The sequence below is a fragment of the Peromyscus californicus genome, unplaced genomic scaffold (assembly GCF_007827085.1).
Source record: "Peromyscus californicus insignis strain IS unplaced genomic scaffold, ASM782708v3 Scaffold_6__1_contigs__length_162567912, whole genome shotgun sequence".
In the NCBI taxonomy this organism is placed as follows: domain Eukaryota; kingdom Metazoa; phylum Chordata; class Mammalia; order Rodentia; family Cricetidae; genus Peromyscus; species Peromyscus californicus.
Genome location: NW_026294584.1, coordinates 5,216,094 through 5,225,256, shown reverse-complemented (window position 1 = coordinate 5,225,256; position 9,163 = coordinate 5,216,094). Strand labels below are relative to the sequence as shown.

General features: G+C 37.8%; 1 protein-coding gene across 10 annotated transcripts in view; it reads left to right on the top strand.

Annotated features, from left to right (window-relative positions):
- The window catches only part of Magi2 (membrane associated guanylate kinase, WW and PDZ domain containing 2), a 1,438,220-nt gene that overhangs the window by 546 nt on the left and 1,428,511 nt on the right, over window positions 1–9,163 (top strand). The window lies entirely within an intron of this gene.

Sequence of the window (9,163 nt, the reverse complement as noted above, 5' to 3'; positions counted from 1 at the left end):
GTGAGCGCAGCTTGCTCGGTGCTTTGCCCGGCGGTGGGACCCCTGCGTGGGGAGGGCAAGGAGAGGGTGGGCGCGCGTGTTGGGTGTATGTTGCGCCACCGCGGGGTGGGGTCCAGAGAGCACTGTAACTGTGAAGGGAGCATTAGTGGGACCGGGGCAGGGGGCTGGTCGGCGCGCTAAGCCAGATGGCAGCGTGGCAAGCAACTTAGTTTGTGTAGTTGGATCCTCGCCTTTAGAAGGTGCTTGGCCTTGTCTGACCTCCTCAGAGCTCCTGGGCCAAATAGAATGTGCGTCAGTGGCATCGCCCACAGTGGATATAGAGCTTTCGGGGAAGGAAGGAGTCAAGAGGGGAAGGAGAAAGGAGGATGGAGCAGCTTGAGGTGCAGAGGGGTCATTACAGGGGTTGGGAGAAGCTCTGAGCCCTAGGGCAAGTGGAGAACGCTTGGAGTATATCCAAAGCTAGTCTGGAGACTTCTTGGTCCCCAGCAGTTCCCTAGGGATCTCTGAGCACTGGTGGGCCAGGAAGGAAAGGGGCATATTGCTTTGGATGCTTTGACCAGTGTTCGGTAACTTTTTCCCTGGTTCACTCCCCAGTCCTTCTCCCCCGCCCATGGTCATGTCATGTGGGCACTGAGAGTCACGTGCGGACTGACTAACCCTAGAGATCGCCCCTAGCCAGCAGGCGGGAGGAGGAGCAGAGCCTAAGAAGCTGGGAGCTCTCGAGAGAGCTCGAGCTCCAGAGCTCGCTCGTGTTGGAGGGGAGGCAGACTGCAGTTTTAGAAGGGTTCCCCAAAGGATTCTTCATTGACTGGGATTTCCTCATTGAGTGGAATTCCTTTGTGGCTGGGCTCTCTTCTAGCTCCAGATCTGGGGGCGTGTTTGTGGCATGGAGGTGGATGGGGATGCAAGCTGGTTACAGCTCAGACTCCCTGTTTTCTAGCTTGGCTTTAATGAGTTTCTTCCGGGGCTGTGATGTGGATTTAAAGAGACTGGAATCTTGCTGAATTGTCCACTGTCTTTGCTTGAAAGAAAATTGTGGTCCTGAGGGAGGAAAGATGGAGATAAAAGTTTTATTTGATGACACCTTCAACAAAATGTAGTGTGCCTTTGTTTCCCACACGTGGTGATGCAGTTTCCTGAGTGGCACGGTCTACAAATGTGTCTCACACTTATCAGCATTATTGGTATAATGATTATTGTCTGTTGTTACTTTGTCCTGCCCCAGCGTTGAAATTCCGAGTATCACTGTATTCTGAATTGCCACTAAATGCTGTGGTCCAGTTATGAAGAAACACCATTTAAGCAGTTGTTTTTCAGCATAAATTTCACCGGCAAAGCTTGTCTCAAAGCAAACGAGAAAGAAAAAGGTTCATAAACTTTTCTAAAGCTAAGTTGTCACAGAAGAAAACATCTTCCCTCGGATTCCCCAGTATTCATCATGTATCATTTTAGGAGGTCTAATGTAAATATGCAGTATTGTGTGGCATGGAAGAAAATGCAGTAGATAGTAGAGGATCCTGGAGTTTTCCAGTATGATGTCATTTGAACTCAAATTCGTTGAGTTATGCTAACATATTTTATGTCAGGATAGTGCATAATAGCAATAGATACAAGTGAGAAGTTCAAGTTTAGGGTCCAAGAAATCTACTATAATTAACCAACTATGGTTTTCTGGTAACAGTATTGGTGTTTGTAATGGAAAGTAACTGCAAAAGTTAATGCTTTTGAAACATTTATTTTTTGTTTACGTATGTATGGTTTATGTATATAAGTATGGATATGCTAACTGTGTGCATACAGAAGTCAAGAGAAAACACTTGGGATTCAGTTCTTCCCTACTTCTCTGTGGGTCACAGGGATGGAAATAAGCCTTAGTGGTGAGTAGTCTCACCAGCCTAAGTCTACTCAAGAGTGATTGTTCTGTAGTAGTTCCCATTGATCATCTCTTCTTAAATGATACATTTTATTCAGATGCCTGTATCTTGAGGTAGAATTTGACCAACTTTAATTCTACTAAACAATGTGTGTCCCCTCCCCACAAAGAAAAGGTCCAGTATTAGAAATTTAGTAATTGAAATCCAGAGAGTCATTGGAAAAGTGAGGGCATAAAAGTTGTGCAAATTGAGAATCTGAGATAAGAAAGGAAATTCCGATTATTCTGTGTTAATGCACGTGATGATGCTACAGTGAATTTGAAAAGTCTTCACCTTGGGGAATCACGATCTCTCACAGAGCAAAGCTATGAATGATGTTGTAAACTGAGGTTTCCCTTAGTAGAAGGACCTGTGGGAGCAGACTCCTGCCTGGCCATGATCTTAGTTACCGTCGATCCTGATCATTCAGTTTTGCATTGTGTTTTGTTAGGAAGAGTATAGATTTTCAGATCCAGGGAATGTATTTTTATGAAGTGAGATACTTAAGTGAAAAGTATATATTAACTTTTGGTCTGTCAGCCTCTGGGTATCTAGTGATAGACATTTGTAATGTTTCATCTACTGAATTACAATGGACAGAAATAAATAAATTACTTAATTAATTAATAACTGGGAAAATCTATAATCTTCTTGTATATTTCTTTAAGTGTAGTGATTCACATATATTCTCTTATGAAACTGTTCTTTTATCAATGGTGGTTAAATTTACTTAATTGAAATTATGATTAAATGAAAATTTCAGAACATTAAATATAGAGCCTATGTTTCTTGGGGTTTGTAGGGTTTGTGCTTGTTTGAAAATTGGGTAGAGGCTCTTGGCTCAGCAGTTATATTTCTGGAAAGAAACAAGGAAAAGAAAAAAATATAGCATAGCCAGAGAACTTAAACATGACTTGTTTGGAGATGGTTTTTTTTTTAATATTAATGAGATTGATTTTAAAATACTTAGTCAAATATGGGACATTATACAGAAACTGCATGTATGATTATAGCAAAACTAAGGAAGATTTTGTTAGAAATGAAGATAAATATAATAAAAGCACTAGTAAAATGTTGTCTGGAGTGTACTGACTTTTGCTAATTTTGCATTATAGTCATCCTAGTTTTTAATTATTCTAATTTTTAAGGACAGTGAGAAATTAATATTTTGAGGCATACTAAAGAAGACAGGTGTTTGTTTTTCTGAACTGCTTAAATGACTTCAAACCCATTAAAAAAAACCTTTCAACAAAATTCAGCAGATTTCTCTTTTTTATTTCATCTATTAACCTACAGAATAAACTTTATAGAAAAAATACCATTTGTATTTATTGGTGACATTCTGTTGATTTTGTAAACTATTCTTTTTGTTTATAATAAATGTTCCTTACCAAGAGACGTAATTACAAGTGAGCCATGCTGCCTATGTTCTCATTGTTTCATAGGACCTGTGAGGAGAGCTTCTTGGGTGATTCTGAGATACAAACTGAAGTGGTGAATGTTCTTTTCTTTGTCTCTTTCTTTTAACTTTGCTGCTAAAGTTCACAGCAGCCAGTTACACAGACTGTCATGCTCATGTCCTACATTCCTCGGGCTATGCTTCCTGATGCCTCTCAGACCACACAGGGACGTGCACAGCCTGGATACATTTTTCCATTTAATATCTCACAATGGAAAATAAAAGGAAAAAAAATTTTGTAATTCTTTCCACGTGGAAGGTAGACTATTAAGAGCCTTTGAACTTCATTTTTAGACAAGATCTACATCACTCTCTCTCCTTTTGCTTCTTTCAAAGACACCTTCAAAGAGACATAGATTCACATTTATTAAGAATCACACCTTCTTCTTCCCTAACTTCAGGCTAATATCACGTGTTAAACTTCCATGCTGCCTTTAATTTTAGAAAGTGAAATACAAAGTATGTCATATTTTTTGCCTGTAAAAATTGATTTGATTCTGTAGAATGTGAGTTATATGGATTTTTTTATTCAAAAATAATAAAATTGCTTTAATATACTGACCCGTTTAATGTTTATCTAGTGGTGGGGTTCAAACCCTGGGCCTTCTACATGCTTAATGAATGGCCTGTTATTGAACTGTCTTTATCGTAACTATTTTAGAAGAACATTGGTTAATAAGGAATTCTGCTTAAGCAGAGTTATGAAAGATGCCACTGTGGTTTTTGACTGTCTGTAAACAGTTTTTTACTATTTAAATGGCATGACCTTGAATGTTAAACATGAGCATTCACTTTTCTCACGTGTTTGCTTTGAATGAGAATAGTCTTGGGGTGAAATGCCAGCTGAAGAATCTAAGTGCCAGGGTTTCTGCTCTTAACATTTACACTGTGTAATTTTTTTGGCACATTCATTATGCTCAGTTTCCTTTTTAGTTGCTGGAAACTCAACACATTCACTTTCATAATGAGAAAAAAAGTTTGCACAAATGACATCTCTTATTGCTTGCAGTTTAAACAATGACTTTCAGATGCATAGTGGACCCTGGTGGCATCATTTCCCCTAGGAAGTGGGAGACAGTAGTGGTAAACTGTTCGATCTTCCTTGTAGATTATCTGGCTTTGAATCCTGAGAATGCTTTTCATGACAGTTATATGAACAAGTTTCCTAAATGGATAAGTAGCAGTTTCTTAAGGATATGAAATGAGTGCTGGGAGTGTAAGTTACTAGAATTACTCCCTGTCGTGTGTAAGATCTTGGATTCTAGCCCCAGCATTGCCAATAATCATTAGCTAAGTTACACATATAAATCATGCCTTGGTTTGCCGGTAGTAAGCATTATGTAAATTTTAGCAAATCTCATTCTAAACCTATTGGCCATTTTGAGCTACTTTCATCACTTTTAATCTTCAAGATATTCTAACAGTATTTTTTTAAAATTGTGTGTGTGTGTGTGTGTGTGTGTGTGTGTGTGTGTGTGTGTGTGTGTGTGTGCGCGCGCGCAAGGGAGTTCAAATGCCAGTGTAGGCCAGATGTTAGAGGTCCCTGGAGCTGGAGTTCCAGGCAGTTGTGGGCTGCTGAGAATTAAACATGGGTCCTCTTCAAGGGCAGCATGGCTTCTGAATTGCTGAGCCCTCTTTCTAGGTCTAGGTTTCAAGATATTTTTCTCTTAACTGTGATTAGATGTGGAAATGAAAATGAAAAAGTGTAAACAAATTTCTAAACAGTCTTATTAAATAAAAAATACAGCCAAATACAGGGGTGCAAACCATAGAGATCAGAGCAGTAGTGATAGCCACCAAACTAACCTCAGTTCACCACACTGCCCCCAAGAGAACCGAACCAGCTTTTTCCTTTCTAATCTGTACCTTTATTGCCTTGCTGTTCTGCCTTCTCATTGGCTCTAAGCCCAGCCATATCACTTCCTCATCACTGCCTGTCTATACAGACCTCCAGGTCTTTATGGTTGGTACTAGGACCGCGCTTGGCTGTGTCCTTGAACACACAGAGACTCTGACTGCCATGTGATCAGATTAAAGGCGTGTGCTGCCAACACCTGACTTTTGTTTACGGCTGCCTATCTATGACCTCTGATCCCCAGGCAAACTTTATTTATTAACATACAAATAATTGATACGTGTAAAATTAACTTGCAGACTTAATGTTTTTTGTAAAATAAATTCTTTTTTAAATTATTTATTTGATGAATGTTGCCATTAAATCAGTGGGACATGTTTTTACCTTTTAAAAGTAAGTTTTGCTGATGTCTTTATTTGTAAGGATTTGTTCTTTTATACTTAGGCTTTAGAACAATGGTTCTCAACCTTCCTAATGATGCAACCCTTTAATACATTTCCTCCATAAAATTATTTTCATTGCTACTTCATAACTGTAATCTTGCTATTGCTATGAAGCATAATGTAAATATCTGTGTTTTCTGATGGTCTTACGTGACCCTTGTGAAAGCGTCTTTGACCCCCAAAGGAGGTGTGACCCACAGTTTGAGAATCATTGCTTTAAGTAGAACTTATTTTTGCCCACTAAATTATGTTCTTCTGTGCATATCTTTCCTCCTTAAAAAGCTAGAGAATATTGAAGTGTTTACTATAATTTTGACAAGCAATGAAATCACACTGAGATGCATTTAGTTTAAAAATATATTTATGCTTATTAAACACCATGCTAACCAGATAGATCATATTGTTAGTGGAACTTTTACTTCATAGCTAAAAATCAAGTTTCTTTTCAAGAGGAGCTATAATAAAACAGAATACGTGGTCATAGTCAATACTATATAACAGAGAATTATATCAAATCCAGAACAAAATACACAATGCGTTTGTAACAATGACAGTACCTCAACATAGGCAAATGTTACTAAAGATGATCATAGCCACACTATCTCTGTGGTTCATACTCTGGTGACCTTCCCACTACTTGAGTTAACCTTCGCAATAGTTTCAGTGACAAATTTGATTTTTAAAATCTCCCTTAGCCACAGCTTGACTTCTTATCATGACAAGAAGCAGATAACACAGTCTTATAGCTTTCTTAGTATTGTCACTCATATTTTAGCCTCAACTTTTCCTCTTTTGTCTCCAATAAGTGATGATATTTTCCTTTGATAAAAATGAACTATGTTGCACAGAGAATTTAGTGATAAATCCATCAATACTAAGGCCAGTTAACTGAAGAGCTGAAAGGGACATGTATCTTCTGGGCACTGTTGTACAATGATCATGTCATAGACAATTACCAAAGTTATTTACATTATGGCGAATCATTGACATTTAAATAACTCTTGTGACAGAGTTGTGAGGATAAATCTTTCATGACTTTAAAACTTTAGTTTAGGCTTAGCATATCGTTTGGATCATGTTAGATAGTCTGGAATAAACAGTTAAGGTTTTCTTTTTAGAGTACTAATTATACCACACCAGTGGCATCCAATAGAGCCTTTTCTAAGGCCCATTAGGAAAAATTTTAAAGAAGTTACTGGACTTATTTAAGATATTCTAATAATTATTAAATGGCTTTCTCTACCTTGGAAAATATATTTTCCATTTTTTTGTTTTACATGAACTGCATAGAGCTTTTGTGTCATTTAAAGTTATTTTACTTAAAAAAAAAACTAGCAGAACCATAACAGTTCATAAATATATCCAATAGTAATACACACATCTATGAAAGCAGTTTAAACCTTATCTACAAAGTAAAAAATTCTGTCTATATTGATACTCCTAATTATAAAATTTTTGGAAAAATTTCTTGATCCTTGATGTCTTTTAATGAAAGAAATATATATTAAATCACATAAATTTTCTTAAATAACAATGGATTTTTGTAAAACAATAGTGTGAAATATCAGGAAGAAAAGGTGTTTAATGAAAAACATTTAATTGAATACTTTTTAATATGACAGTTCGTTACCAGGTGTTTTAAAAAACATGTTTCCTAAATTATACACTGAACTACCATGGATAAAGGACAGTACAAAAACTTTATACTCCACACAATCACTAAGTCAGTTACAGAGACTTGAGGGAAATATTAATTGCAAAAGGTGATTTTATGTTAGTACTTAATTCTCATTTTAAATATGAGTTGTATTGCTTATCCTAATAGTTTACGTTGACATGCATAGAGAGGTACTTATTTATCTGGTGTACACTTATGCATGCCATTGTGACTAGTGCTAGAAACAGACAGATTAACCTAGCAACATACTAAGCTCTGTAAAATCTGATTAGGTGGAATTCAAGCATGAGAAAATTCTATATGTGAAATGTCCCATGTCCCAGCGTGATTCTGACCCGGGGTTTGCCTGTCCTTGTAGTCCACACTGTAATGATAAAGCATCATTTTACTGGACAAAGTTTCTTGAAAAAAATAGCAACTGGTTAGGCTTAAGCACTACTGAACCCTTCCAAACAGCTTGGCTCCTTTCCGAAAGCATACTGGGTACAGATAATTCTAATCCTGTCTTTGTAGCAAAATCTGGTACCAAAGGGAGTACTGTGATAACTAAACAGAAGGAAGTTGATCTTCCTTCTGGAGGAACAAGAATGTTGTCAAAGATGGTCTTATGCATCTAAAGTTAAAACAACAAAATGCACTTTGTGACCATTTTTTTTGAAACATTCCTCATTCTTGTAGCTGGATCCCCGTCTTTGCTGCTTGAAAGAGTCTTGCTGTGGAATGGTCTGTATGTCAAGTGTGTTGCTGACTGGTCAATAAATAAATCACTGATTGGCCAGTGGCCAGGCAGGAAGTGTAGGCGGGACAAGGAGGAGAATAAAGCTGGGAAGTGGAAGGCTGAGTCAGAGAGACACTGCCAGCCGCCACAATGAGAAACAGCATGTGAAGATGCCGGTAAGCCACGAGCCACGTGGCAAGGTATAGATTTATAAAAGTGGATTAATTTAAGCTGTAAGAACAGTTAACAAGAAGCCTGCCACGGCCATACAGTTTGTAAGCAATATAAGTCTCTGTGTTTACTTGGTCGGGTCTGAGCGGCTGTGGGACTGGCAGGTGAGAGAGATTTGTCCTGACTGTGGGCCAGGCAGGAAAACTCTAGCTACAGAGTTTATGCCCTCTCTCTCTTCAGTGCATATATTACCCCAATGAACTGAAGTGTGTTCTGTTTCTTGGGACACATGAGATATACATGTGTATGGCCACACACAAATACGAAGGACACAGTCACCCGTGTTTAAAGAATTTGTAAAATAAAGAATTTATGTGTGTGAGCATACAGTCTTAGTGACTTAATTTTCTTTTTTATTTTTTGATTTTTATTGAAAATAGATCCTTCTCTCATACAGTACATCCCGACCACATTTCCCCCTCCTTCCAGCTCTCCCCAAGCTACCCTCTGCCCCAGATCTGCGTCCTTCCATTTCCTCTTCAAAAAAGAGCAGACCTCTAAGAGACAACAGCCAAACCAGACTAAACAAGATACAGTAAGACAGGGCAAAAGCCCTCATATTGAGGCTGGACAAGGCAACCTAATAGGTGGAAAAGAGTTCCAAGAACAGACCAATTTCAAGTGTGAGCAAAATTGTAAATCTGATAGTGGCTGACCATAACAACAAAAGAAATCAAATATTTGTATTTCTATAATATGCATTAGGTTTTTAGAAATTATAACAAATCAAATTTAATAGTTAGATTTTTCTTTGTGTCAAAAAGTAGATAGTGAGATATTTAAAAAACACCAGATAGCATCTTAACTTCAATGCCAACAAAGACATAAACAGTTAAGGGTATGCTTGTTCATGAACTGGATAATAT